Source organism: Aotus nancymaae, unplaced genomic scaffold, assembly GCF_030222135.1.
Source record: "Aotus nancymaae isolate 86718 unplaced genomic scaffold, 86718_ANA_hifiasm-v0.15.2.pri h1tg000089l, whole genome shotgun sequence".
Classification (NCBI taxonomy): domain Eukaryota; kingdom Metazoa; phylum Chordata; class Mammalia; order Primates; family Aotidae; genus Aotus; species Aotus nancymaae.
Genome location: NW_026988504.1, coordinates 17282066 through 17295197, shown reverse-complemented (window position 1 = coordinate 17295197; position 13132 = coordinate 17282066).

Sequence of the window (13132 nt, the reverse complement as noted above, 5' to 3'; positions counted from 1 at the left end):
GCTTGCTGCAGAAGACACCCCGTCTACTCAGCCTGCCCAGCCGCACCTGGCTTACACTCCAGAGCAGGTTCTGTGACCACCACTACTGTCTGCTTAGCCCGTGGCGGGGGTGTGTGTGTGAATGAGCGTGTGCGGGGTCAGGCCAGACGTTCCAAGTGCTGGCAGAGGAGTGGGCTCTGTGAGGGGCTTGTGGCTGGACCAGGTGTGTCACAAGTGACTCCCATGGTGGAGTCTGGCATCTAGATGAGGGGAACACAGTGGCATTCAGGCAAGGGTGCTCATGACCCTGAAGCCCCAGAGGGGGTGTTACAGCATGCTAATTAGCTCTTTTAGTCCCTTAGTCCACAGCCTGATGGATGACAGCGTGTTAACAGCTCCATCAGTCCTGTTGCCCCACTCTGGCTCATGGCTCCAAGGCTGGCTCAGCCCTACTGCTGCTTCCCATCACACGAGGCAGCTTCCTTCCACTGGTGGAGGGTGTACAGCTTTCTTTGTACCTGTGTTTGGTGAGTCCTGAGTTCTTATCTCCTGTCCAAGAAGCAAGAGGTTATGCTGACAATCAAAGGGTGAGGAGGGCAGAGAAGAATTTTAGTGAGCAACGAAACAGCTCTCAGCAGAGATGGGAGGGTGGTCCCCTACTGAAGTCAGATGGTCTCTCTCTCTCTGTGTGGCTGGGCCTGGGGCGTTTATGTGCTCAGAATGGGGAGTATGTGCTGATTGGTTTGTGGGTATGCAAAAAAGGCTAAAATAAAGGTACCACTCAAAGGTAGGCAGGACAGTGTAATAAACCAATTAGGGAAGGGTAGGTACACGTAAAATAGGTGAAGGGTGGGGATCAATCAGAGGAAAGTGGGGAAAGATCAATCACAGGAAGAGAAGTTCTCAATCCAGTCTGTGAACTTACCTGGGATTTGTAGCTAGGCTTTAAACTGTCTTTGGCTTGAAGGTTGGGTTTCACTGGGGCTCTGCCTCCGTCTGCCTAGGATTTGTCTGCCTCCTACTGCTATTACCTTTGTCAGGTCTCCATATGCAAGCCTGGAGCCTGAAAGTCTGAAGTCCTGCTTGCCTCGGCTGATGTCTCCCACGCCCTGCCTGCGTTCGCCATTGTCCCTGATCACCCCGCGGAGCTTCCCCGGACAAGCCCCTCATCCAACCCTGCCATCTTAACTGTTCTTATGATAATGCAAACACCTCTCCCCCAACTCTACCATTGTAACTGAACTTGTGATCATGTACACTCCTTGTCCCCTACCCCCCACCACTGTAACTAATCTTACTCTGCAACACCCTGTCCCCCAAAAAACTACCCAAGTCTATAAAACCAACTCCTATCCCACTGCCCTTTGCTAATGCCCTTTTCGGCCTCAGCTCACCTGTACCCAGGTGAATAAATAGCCATGTTGCTCACGCAAAGCCTGTTTGGAAGTTCTCTTCATTCAAATCGCATGTTTTTCAACAACCTTGGCATCCCAAAGTACTGTGATTACAGGCATGAGCCAACTTTTTAAATTGAAGGAGAAAATATTCATAATGTGTTTCCCAGTAAAATAACTTTATTTTTCCTTTTTTTGGTGTACAACATAATGTTTTGATATATGTATACCTTTCGGAATGGCTAAATCAAGCTAATTAGCATAAATATTACCTCACATATTTTTATGGCAGAATACTCAAAATTTATTCTCTTAGTAATTTTCATGTATATATTGTTATTAAACGTAATCACCATAGATCTTGAAATTGCCTTTGTAGAAATTATAGTCGTAAGGAAAGTTGGCCATAACTGACTCCATCTTGCTTCTACCAGACAAAATTGCTTTTGGTCATTCCTTTTTTTTTTTTTTTGAGACACAGTCTTGCTCTGTCACCCAGTCTGGAGTGCAGTGGTGTAATCTCAGCTCACTGCAACCTCCACCTCCCAGGTTCAAGCAATTCTCCTGCTTCAGCCTCCTGTGTAGCTGAGATTATAGGCGCCCACCACCACACCTGGCTAATTTCTGTATTCTTAGTTGAGACAAGGTTTCACCATGTTGGCCAGGCTGGTGCTTTCGCTTATTCTTATGCAGAGACCATAACAGTCCTTCCCTGGAACTAATCTCCTCCTTGTTCAAAAATTGAAACCCAGAACGGGAACAGTGCTCATGCCTGTAATCCCAGCCCTTTGGAAGGCCAAGATGGGTGGATCATGAGGTCAGGAGTTCAAGATCAGCCTGGCCAACATGGTGAAAACCCATGTTTACTAAAAATAGAAAAATTAGCTGGGCATAGTGGCATGTGCCTGTAATCCCAGCTACTCAGGAGGCTGAGGCAGGAGAATTACTTGAACCAGGACCCAGGAGATGGAGGTTGCATGAGCCAAGATTGCGTCACTGCACTAAAACCTGGGCTACAGAGTGAGACTCTGTAAAAAATAAAAAATTGAAACTATATTTGTAAAGACGAACAAAAGGTCACAGGGTTAGAATTATTGGATCTCTCCCAAGAAAGAATTCGGGTGAGTACATAGAGAAAGCAAGTTTATTAGGAAAGTAAAGGAATAAAGAATGGCCACTCCACAGACAGAGCAGCGGCAAGGGCGGCTCAGCTACTTATATCGTGACTTCTTGATTATATGCTAAACAAGGGGTGGATTATTCATGAGTTTTCTGGAAAAGAAGTGGGCAATTCCTGGAACTGAGGGTTCCTCCCCTTAGCAGACCATGCAGGGTAACTTCTTCATGTCGCCATAGCATTTGTAAACTGTCATGGCACTGGTGGGAGTGTCTTTTAGCATGCTATAACCTTATAATTAGCATATGAGCACTGAGGACAATCACAGGTCACTCTCGTGGCATCTTGGTTTTGGCTGGCTTCTTTACCATGACCTGTTTTTTTTTTGAGACAGTCTCACTCGGTCACCTAGGCTGGAGTAAATGGTGCAATCTCAGCTCACTGCAACCTCCACCTCCTGGGTTTAAGTGATTTTCCTGCCTCAGCATCCTGAATAGCTGGGACTATAAGTGCATGCCACCAAGCCCAGTTAATTTTTGTATTTTTAGTAGAGATGGGGTTTCACTATGTCGGCTAGGATGGTCTCAAACTCCTGGCCTCAAGTGATCCACCCGCCTCGTCCTCCCTAAGTATTGGGATTACAGGCGTGAGCCACCATGCTGGGCCACCACAACCTGTATTGCAAGGTCTTTGTGACCCATATCTTGTGCATACCTTCTGTCTCATACTGTGACTCAGAATGCCTAACCTCCTGGGAATGGAGCCCAGTAGGTCTCAGCCTATTCAAGACGGTGTTGCTTTGGTTCAAATGCCTCTGACAGTAGGGGCTTGGACTTCGCTGAAGAATAGGCATAGTTACTGGCCAACCAGCCTGGCCAACATGGTGAAACCCCATCTCTACTAAAAATACAAAAATTAGCTGGGCATGGTGGTGGGCACCTGTAATCCCAGCTACTCGGGAGGCTGAGGCAGAACCACCTGAATCCAGGAGGTGGAGGTTGCAGTGAGCTGAAATGGAGCCACTGCACTCCAGCCTCGACAGAGCAAGACTCTGTCATACACACACACACGCACATAAGCATAATTAAACAAATGACCTGCCATGGCTAACTTGTTTTTCTACAAGTTGCTTACTGTCCCAGAGTCACATAACTGGGGGTTGCAATATTTATAACTTCCCCAACTGTTCCTATAGATAACATCATTATTGTGAAAACTAAAAAACTGGTCTTTGAGATATTCTTCAGATTTAGCATTTTGGCAGACTACGAGACACCACCTGATCTGAGACTCCCTCCTGGAAATGGACTTGGCTGCACAAAGACCGTTTAGACAGCACTTGATTCCATTCCCAGCCCATCAGTAGTTTTGGTTCCCCAGCCCCCAGCCCGCCAAAGCACCCTTAAACACTCTAGCCTCTGAATTCTCAAGGGGGTGGATTTGAGGAATTTTTCCCATCCTCCCACCTGGCCGGCACTGTGATAATTAAACTCTTTCTTTGCTGCAACACCTGCTATTCTCAATTCATTGGTTATCTTTTTCTGGGCAGTGAGCAAGAAGAACCTGTCAGGCTGTAACAATCTCTTGAACTTACTCCTCCTGCCTAAATTAAATTTTGTGTCCTTTGACCAACATCTGTCAATCCTCTGTGAAAGTTATCAATATTAGGCTGGGCACAGTGGCTTACACCTGTAATCCCAGTACTTTGGGAGGCTGAGGCAGGTAGATCACTTGAGGTCAGGAGTTCGAGACCAGCCTGGCTAACATGGTAAAAACCCGTCTCCACTAAAAATACAAAAATTCGCCAGGCATGGTGGTACGTGCCTGTAATCCCAGCTACTTGGGAGATTGAGGCAGAAGAATCGCTTGAACCTGGGAGGCAGAAGTTGCAGTAAGCCGAGATCACACCACTGCACTCTGCACTCCAGCCTGGGTGACAGAGTAAGACTGTCTCAAAAAAAAAAAAAAGAAAAAAAGAAAGTAAGTTATCAATATTAAAATGTAGTCATTAATGTCCTTAACAGAATGGAGCCGGGAGGCCATGAAGCAGGGGCCCTTAAGACAGGAACCATGTAAGGAATTCCTCCATAAGCAAAGAGGAATCACAGAATGATTACCCAATAATCATTACCCAGATGCTTATCTGTCCTCTTTCAATATGGGAGGGGGGAAGTGGGGAATGTAGGCAGTATTTTTGAGAGGTAGTAAATAATTATTAGAGAAGGGGGGTGCAGTGGCTCATGCCTGTAATCCCAGCACTTTGGGAGGCTGAGGCAAGATTACTTGAGCTCAGGAGTTCAAGACCAGCCCAGGCAACAAAGTGAGACCTTGTCTCTAAAAAACAGTAACATTAGCTGGGTATGGTAGCATGCACCTGTGGCCCTAGCTACATGAGAGGCTGAGGCAGGAGGATCACTTGAGTCCAGGAGGTCAAGGCTGCAGGAAGCTATGATTACACCACTGTACTCCAGCTTGGGTGACAGAGTGGGACTCTGTCTTCAAAAGAAAGGCAAAAAAAAAAAAAAGAAAAAGAAAAGAAAAAGGAAAAAAAAAGATTATTTGAGAGAATGAATGGTGCCAAGAAACAGAAATTAACTTGTAAATGATTCTCTTTGGAATTTGAATGAGCATGAGAGGCAGATACTATTTTGTGAAAAAAACCAATCAATCTTTTCTGGGTTAGATAATGAAATTTCAAGGAGGAAATGAAGGCAATTGCATTTTCTTTGGTGGGTCCAGTCTTAAGGTAGATGGGGAAAAATAGAGTAGACTCTCTTCCAGCACCTGCTATCTTTCAAGGGTCCTTAATTTAAAATAATCAGCATGCCAGGGTGCCATATTTTGGGGTGAAATTCTCTGGGTTCCTTCACTACAACAGAGATGACCTTTTTTTTTTTTTTTTTTAAAAGACAGAGCCTCCTTCCATGGCCCAGGCTGGAGTACAGTGGCACAATGCTGGCTCACTGCAACCTCTGCCTCCTGGGTTCAAGCAATTCTTGTGCCTCAGCCTCCCGAGTAGCTGGATTTACAGGCACCCACCACCACAGCCAGCTAATTTTTTTTACTTTTAGCAGAGATGGGATTTCCCCATGTTGGTGAGGCTGGTCTCAAACTCCTGACCTCAAGTGATCTGCCTGCCTCGTCCTCCCAAAATGCTGGAGTACAGGCATGAGCCACCGTGCCTGGTCAATTTTTACATTTTTAAAAATAGAGATGGGGTCTACATATGTTGGCTACGCTAGTCTCATAAACTCCTGGCCTCAAGTGATCCTCCTGCCTTGGCCTCCCAAAATGTTGAGATGACAGGCATGAGCCACTGCACTCAGCCAGTTTTGAGTATTTTTTAATACTTTGCCCACAGAAATCTTACCCATTCGAAGCCTAGCTTCATTTCTTCCTGTCCTCTCTAACATCACTCTAGTTCTGTGTCTCTGAATGGAAGTCTACTGGCTGATGTTCTGTGACTGTTAGCCAGGGTTTGAGGTGAATTGACAAAAATTGGGCAATATAGAGAGCTCTTCCCAAAGATTAATAAGCAAAATAAAACCTTGGCAACGCTCATGTCAGATCCCAAAATCTTTTGGAAATTTAACTTACTCATGAAATCGTTTTGGGAAACACGGTCATAGATTTCTCCTTCCACAGAACTCTAGAAACATTGAATGTCAGCAACACTCATTTGACAAAGATGAGTTTGTGTTGAGATTTGATTTTGCTTTGCAGTCTTCTCTTCTAGAGTGTAAGCACATAGGTAGGAAAATTTTCTCTCACTTGTTTTTCCTTTTTTTTTTGTGGAGACAGAGTTTCACTCTTGTTGCCTAGGCTGGAGTACAATGGTGTGATCTCGGCTCACCACAACCTCTGCCTCCCGGGTTCAAGTGATTCTACTGACTCAGCCTCCTGAGTAGCTGGGATTACAGGCATGAGCCATCACACCCAGCTTATTTTGTATTTTTAGTAGAGACATGGTTTCTCCATGTTGGTCAGGTTGGTCTCGAACTCCCTACTTCAGGTGATCCACCCACCTTGAACTCCCACTCTCAGGTGATCCTCCTGCCTCAGCCTCCCAAAGTGCTGGGATTATGGATGTGAGCCACTGCGCACAGCCTTCTCCCACTTTTTCTACTGAATTTTTGGTTTTTTTGAGACAGTCTCGCTCTGTCACCCAGGCTGGTGTGCAGTGGTGTGACCTCGGCTCACTGCAACCTCCACCTCCCAGGTTCAAGCAATTCTCCTACCTCAGGTTCCCGAGTAGCTGGGATTACAGGCGCCCACCACCATGTCTGGCTAATTTTTTCAGTTTTGGTAGAGACAGGTTTCATCACGTTGGCCAGGCTGGTCTCAAACTCCTGGCCTCAGGTGATTCATCTGTCTCAGCCTCCTAAAGTGCTGAGATTACAGGCATGAGCTGCCATGCCTGGCCTGCCTTTTAAAATCCTTATATTTTTATATCTTATAGTTCTCCAAAAGTCTTCCGGGTTTACAACACAGTCCACTGCTGCTGATGCCTATGGGGAGAGTAGATGGGTTGAGCAACTAAAAGTTCTTGGAAGTTCACCTTTCCACAGGCAGGGTGGGTCAGGTGGAGAAGAATGTCCTCTGCGAAGTCAAGTTCCTGTTCTCCCCCTCCAGGCTTTCTGCTTGTGTCTAAACGATCACTTGGTTACTCACTTAGTTGCTGCGTTGTGAAGACTTTGCCTCCATCTCACATTTGTTTCCCACCCCAGCTGTCATCTTCTCCAATCACTCAATAATCATATTATTATTATTATTATTTCGAGATGGAGTTTTGCTCTTGTTGCCCAGGCTGGAGTGCAATGGCGCCATCTTGGCTCACTGCAACCTCTGCCTCCTGGGTTCAAGCCATTCTCCTGCCTCAGCCTCCCAAGTAGCTGGGATTACAGGCATGCGCCACCACACCCAGCTAATTTTGTATTTTTTTTTCTTTTTTTTTTTTTTAGTAGAGATGGGGTTTCTCCATGTCAGTCAGGCTGGTCTTGAACTCCCAACCTTAGGTGATCCGCCCGCCTCGGCCTCCCAAAGTGCTGGGATTACAGGCGTGAGCCACCATGCCCGGCCGAATTATTTAAGGAGCATGTCCTCTGTGCCATCTTCATATTCATCTCCCAACCGCTCCTTCAGCCTCATCTCCTGGATCCCTAGCCTCTTCCTGAACCGGAATCCCTGAAACAAGGGCTTAGCCGTTAAACCAAACACGTGTTGTCCTCATTGATGCTTTCCTAGGAACTTAGGATATTTGCCCCCAAAATTTGAGTATGAGCCCAAACACCATTGCCACTGAGTAGCAACCAATCCCGAACAAACCTCTCAGCTTCTCTCTCCATAAACTCCAAGGTAAAGCACTTCTAGCACTATGAACAAATGCTATACAAGGATTTTAAGCCTTCCTACAAAGAGACAGACTACCTTTACATGAACAGTTTCTTTCTTTTCTTTCCTCTTCTTTTCTTTCGAGACAGGGTCTTGTTTTGTCACCCAGGCTGGAGTCCAGTGCACAGCTCACTGCTGCCTTGATCTCCTCGGGCTCAGGCGATCCTCCAACCTCAGCCTCCTGAGGAGCTGGGACTACAGGTGCATGCCACCACACTCAGCTAATTTTTGTATTTTTTGTAGAGACAGGTTTTCGCCCTGTTGCCCAGGCTGGTCTCGAACTCCTGGGCTCCAGTGTTCTGCCTGCCTTAGCCTCCCAAAGCGCTGGGATTACAGACACCAGCCATGGTTTCATTAAAATATATCTCTTTGGTCGGAAAGAACTCAAGTAGTAACGATCTAAAAAGTTGCCTGTGTCCTTTTCTGCCATTCTATATAAAGGAAAACTATAGCAGAATTAAGGAAGACAAAACAAAACAAAACAAAATAAAACAAACAAACAAACAGGGATTTGAGGCAAAAATGACCACAAAATCTGTACTGGAGACCAGGTAAGAAAACTGACCCCTTTAACATTTTCAAAACCATACCATCCTATAGCAAATGCAACCAAGCATGGGTAATACAAGTATGTCAGAGAAATATATAACATCAAGAATACCACAGAAGCCAGGCGCAGACCAACGAGACCTCGTCTTAAAAAAAAAAACAAAAATCAAAATAAAAAAACACCTCACTACCTATTAAAGGTGTACGCATAGACAGAACTTTTGAAATCCTAGGGAATTAACCTCCAGTTCTTGAAGCACAATCAGTTTCAGCATACACTTATCCCTAATATAAATAAACTGCTGTTAATTTTCATTCATGATATCCTGAAAGGTTTAAATAGCTTATTTAAAAATTTTACACTACATTCCAAAGAAACCAGAATCTTGTAAAGAGCCTCTAGGTTCAAAAACCAATTTAAAGGAAATATAAATTCAGAACATAAAAAATGATACTCTGGAAAAATAATCAGCATAATCCAGACAGTAGAAATTCTACCGGACAAATTACCTAATTTCTTCAACAAGTGAATGTAAGTAAGAAAAAAAGAAAAACGAGAGATGGTGAGGAAATCTATAAAGTCTTGAGACCTATCAACCAATCACTACAATGTGTAAATTTTGCTTGTACTGATTCAAATAATTTGTGAAATGATTTGACATATAAAATAATATGGGAGGGGAAGGAAGGGTATGGATGAAACAGGATTGGGAAAATATTGGTAACTCTAAGGCCAGGTGCGGTGTGACCCACACCTGTAATCCCAGCACTTTGGGAGGCTGAGGCTGGCAGATTACCTTGTCAGGAGTTTGAGATCAGCCTGCCCAACATGGCGAAATCCTGTCTCTATCAAAAATACAAAAACTCTCTGGAATCCCGGCTACTCAAGAGGCTGAGGAATGAGAATCACTTGAACCTGGGAGGTGGAAGTTGTAATAAGCTGAGATCACACCACTGTACTGTAGCCTGGGTGACAAAGCAAGACCCTATCTCAAAAAAAAAAGTAACTGTTGAAGCTGGGTGATATACAGGGTATTTGTTAAACTCTCTTTTTTCTTTTTGTATGTTTGGAGTTGTCCGTAGTACAAAGAAAAAAAGGAGGAACTTACACAAGTTTAAAATACATAATCAGACAGGCTCTGTGAGTTGAAATTTTGTTGACTTTCGCAGCTTTGTCTGTATTCACCTTTCCTAGGCCTATTCTACTATTTTATTGTACGTGTCTCTTTGTGAAACAGACAATGCATAAATAAATTAAAAAGCCTTATACCACAGCTAATAGAAGACTTAAACTTCCTGATTTTCCTAAGGGGGATCATGTATTAAACTTGGAAATGGTGCAAATTTAATTCTGTAGAGTATGCTGTTGTGTATTATATGCTCTTGTCCAACCTAGTAATGCAACAGAAATGGTGCATGTGGTCTGTGCAAATCCAAGAACACTTTCTTCAACTTTATTGTACTCCAAGTTCATCTTAATTTATTTTATTGAGACAGGGTCTCACTTTGTTGCCCAGGCTGAAGTGCAGAGGCACAATCTTGATTCACTGCAAACTCTGCTTCCCGGGCTCAAGCAATTCTCGTGCCTCAGCCTTCTGAGTAGCTGGGACTACAGGCATGAGCCATCATGCCCAGCTAATTTTTGTATTTTTTTTTGTAGAGATGGAGTTTCGCCATGTTGGCCAGGCTGGTCTCGAACTCCTGGTCTCAAGTGATCCTCCTGCCTTGGCCTTCCCAAGGGCTGGGATTACAAGCATGAGCCTTTGTACCAGCCCAAGTTTATTTTATTTCTATCCTTTTTTTAAATTTTGAGACAGAGCCTTACTTTGTTACCCAGGCTGGAGTGCAGTGGCATGAACATGGCTCACTATAGCCTCAACCTCCCAGGCTCAAATGATTATCTCACGTTAGCCCAAGTAGCTGGAGCTACAGGCACGCACCAACCCAACCACCTAATTTTTAAATTTTTGTAGAGAGAGGGTCTCTTCATGTTACCCAACTACTGTGGCAGTTACATTTCCTGAGCTTAAGTGATCTGCCTGCCTCAGCCTCCCAAAGTGCTTGGATTACAGGCATGAGCCGCTGTGCCCGGTTGGTCCAAATTCATTTTAAAGTAATATAAAACACATCTGTATCCTAACTATATCTTACCTGGTGCATAACCAAACAAACCAGAAAAAACAGATACTGTCAGTTCTGTGGTCTGAATATATTAAACAAGGCATAACAAATTTGGCACTAAAAACCCAAAGCATATGAATTTATCCAGAGATGAAAAGTAGCCAAAGATAATTAGGTTCACATGAAATTAAATTTAGAAAGAATTTCAATTTGTCAATTTACAGGGATTATTCCAATTTAGGAAACTGTAATTACCTCTCATACAGAGCCTCCCCATCCCGGTATTTGTTTCTGGGAAAGTAAATCAGTGTCAGTTGCTTGGCAAGTACGGAATTAGAGGAAAGATACTTCCAAGAAAAAAGAATTTCATTTTGGCAACAATGCGCAACCCCCAGAAAGATCCCCTCCTCCTTCCTTCAGCTATGAAATACATTACTGGGACAATTGTGGAAATCTGAATACAGACTGTAATCACTCTAGAGAACAGTACTGCATTAATATGAATTTTCTGAACTTGATCATTGTATTGTGGTCATGCAGAAGATGCCCTTTTGTTTTTTTTTTTTGGAGACAGAGTTTTGCTCTGTTGCCCAGGCTGGAGTGCAGCAGCACGATCTTGGCTCACTGCAACCTCCGCCTCCCATGTTCAAGCAATTCTCCTGCCTTAGCCTCAGGAGTAGCTGGGATTACAGGTGTACGCTGCCATGCCTGGCTAATTTTTTTATTTTTAGTAGAGATGACGTTTCACCACGTTGGCCAGGATGGTGTCGATCTCCTGACCACATGGTCCACCGCCTTGGCCTCCCAAAGTGCTGAGATTAGAGGCGTGAGCCACCACACCTGGCCAGAAGACGTCCTTGTTTTAGAGGATTAAGCTGAAGTATTTATGGGATTAAGCTGAAGTGTCTGGATGTCAGCAAATAACTCTCAAATGGTTTAGGAGTGAAAGAAAAAAATATAGAGATTAGTAAAGCAAACATCATAAAATGTTACCAGTTGGTAAATTTAGATGAAGGGTATATGGGTGTTGTTTTCTCTTGCAATTTTTTAAACATTAAACTTCAAAAAAGAATTGGACAGATGATCCAGAATGAACTCAACCATAATTATGTCATAACATGTACATAAACATGTACAAAGAAGGCTAAGGAGGCAAAAAGCAAGTAAATGCTGCATCTTAAGTAGTAATAACCCGTTAGCCCACATTTCCTTCGGAAAACAGCTAAGATTCATAACAGGAAGTCATTTTCTTTTTCTTTTCTTTCTTTTTTTTTTTTTTGAGACGGAGTTTCGCTCGTTACCCAGGCTGGAGTGCAATGGCGCGATCTCGGCTCACCGCAACCTCCGCCTCCTGGGTTCAAGCAATTCTCCTGCCTCAGCCTCCCGAGTAGCTGGGACTACAGGCGTGCACCACCATGCCCAGCTAATTTTTTGTATTTTTTAGTAGAGACGGGATTTCACCTTGTTGACCAGGATGGTCTCGATCTCTTGACCTCGTGATCCACCCGCCTCGGCCTCCCTCTTTTTTTTTTTTTTGAGACAGAGTTTTGCTTGTTGCCCAGGCTGGAGTGCAATGGCACGATCTTGGCTCACTGCATCCTCCACCTCCTAGGTTCAAGCAATTCTCCCACCTCAGCCTCCCAAGTTGCTGGGATTACAGGTGTACACCACCATGCTAGGCTAATTTTTGTATTTTCAGTAGAGACAGAGTTTCACCATGTTGGCCAGGCTGGTCCTGAACTCCTGACCTCAAGTAACCCGCCCACCTCAGCCTCCCAAAGCGCTGGGATTATAGACATGAGCCACCGTGCTAGCTGGGTCATTATCTAGATGGAACGTCAGCTTAAAGAACAACTCTTTTATAGATGTAGTATATAGTATCTTATCAGAAATCAATCTGAGATATATAGTGTTTTTTGGCCTAGAGGAAGAAGACACACTGCCTATATATGGCGAACATGGATGATTTCCTTTCCAAGAAAAAGAACTATAGCAAATTGTCAGGATTTTACTCTGTAGTTAGATACAATCTATTCTTCAAAAACGTTATTCACTAACCATTTACTGAACACCTGTTAACCATTTACTGAATACCTGTCATGTTCCACTGGTCCTGGGCTTAGTCCTTGCCTTGAAGGAGTCAGTCTATCAAAGTCTCTGCATATCTTTATAAAATCCTAGTTTAATTTTAGTAATTTAGATTGCAGATAATCTAGAAATAATTTACAACTACTAATTAAAGGCAATTATGAACTGGTGCAGTGGTTCACGCCTGTAATCCCAGCACTTTGGGAGACTGAGGCAGTTGGATCACTTTAGGCCAGGAGTTTGAGATCTGCCTGGCCAACATGGTAAAACACTGTCTCTACTAAAAATATAAAAATAAGCCGGGCATGGTAGCATATGCCTGTACTTACTTGGGAGGCTGAGGCATGAGAATCACTTGAGCCCAGGAGGCAGAGGTTGCAGTGAGTTGAGATCACACCACTGCACTCCAGCCTGGGCAACAGAGTAAGGCTCTGTCTCAAAAATAAAGTAAAATAATAAAATAAAGGCAATTACAATTTTCTACTCTAATTAA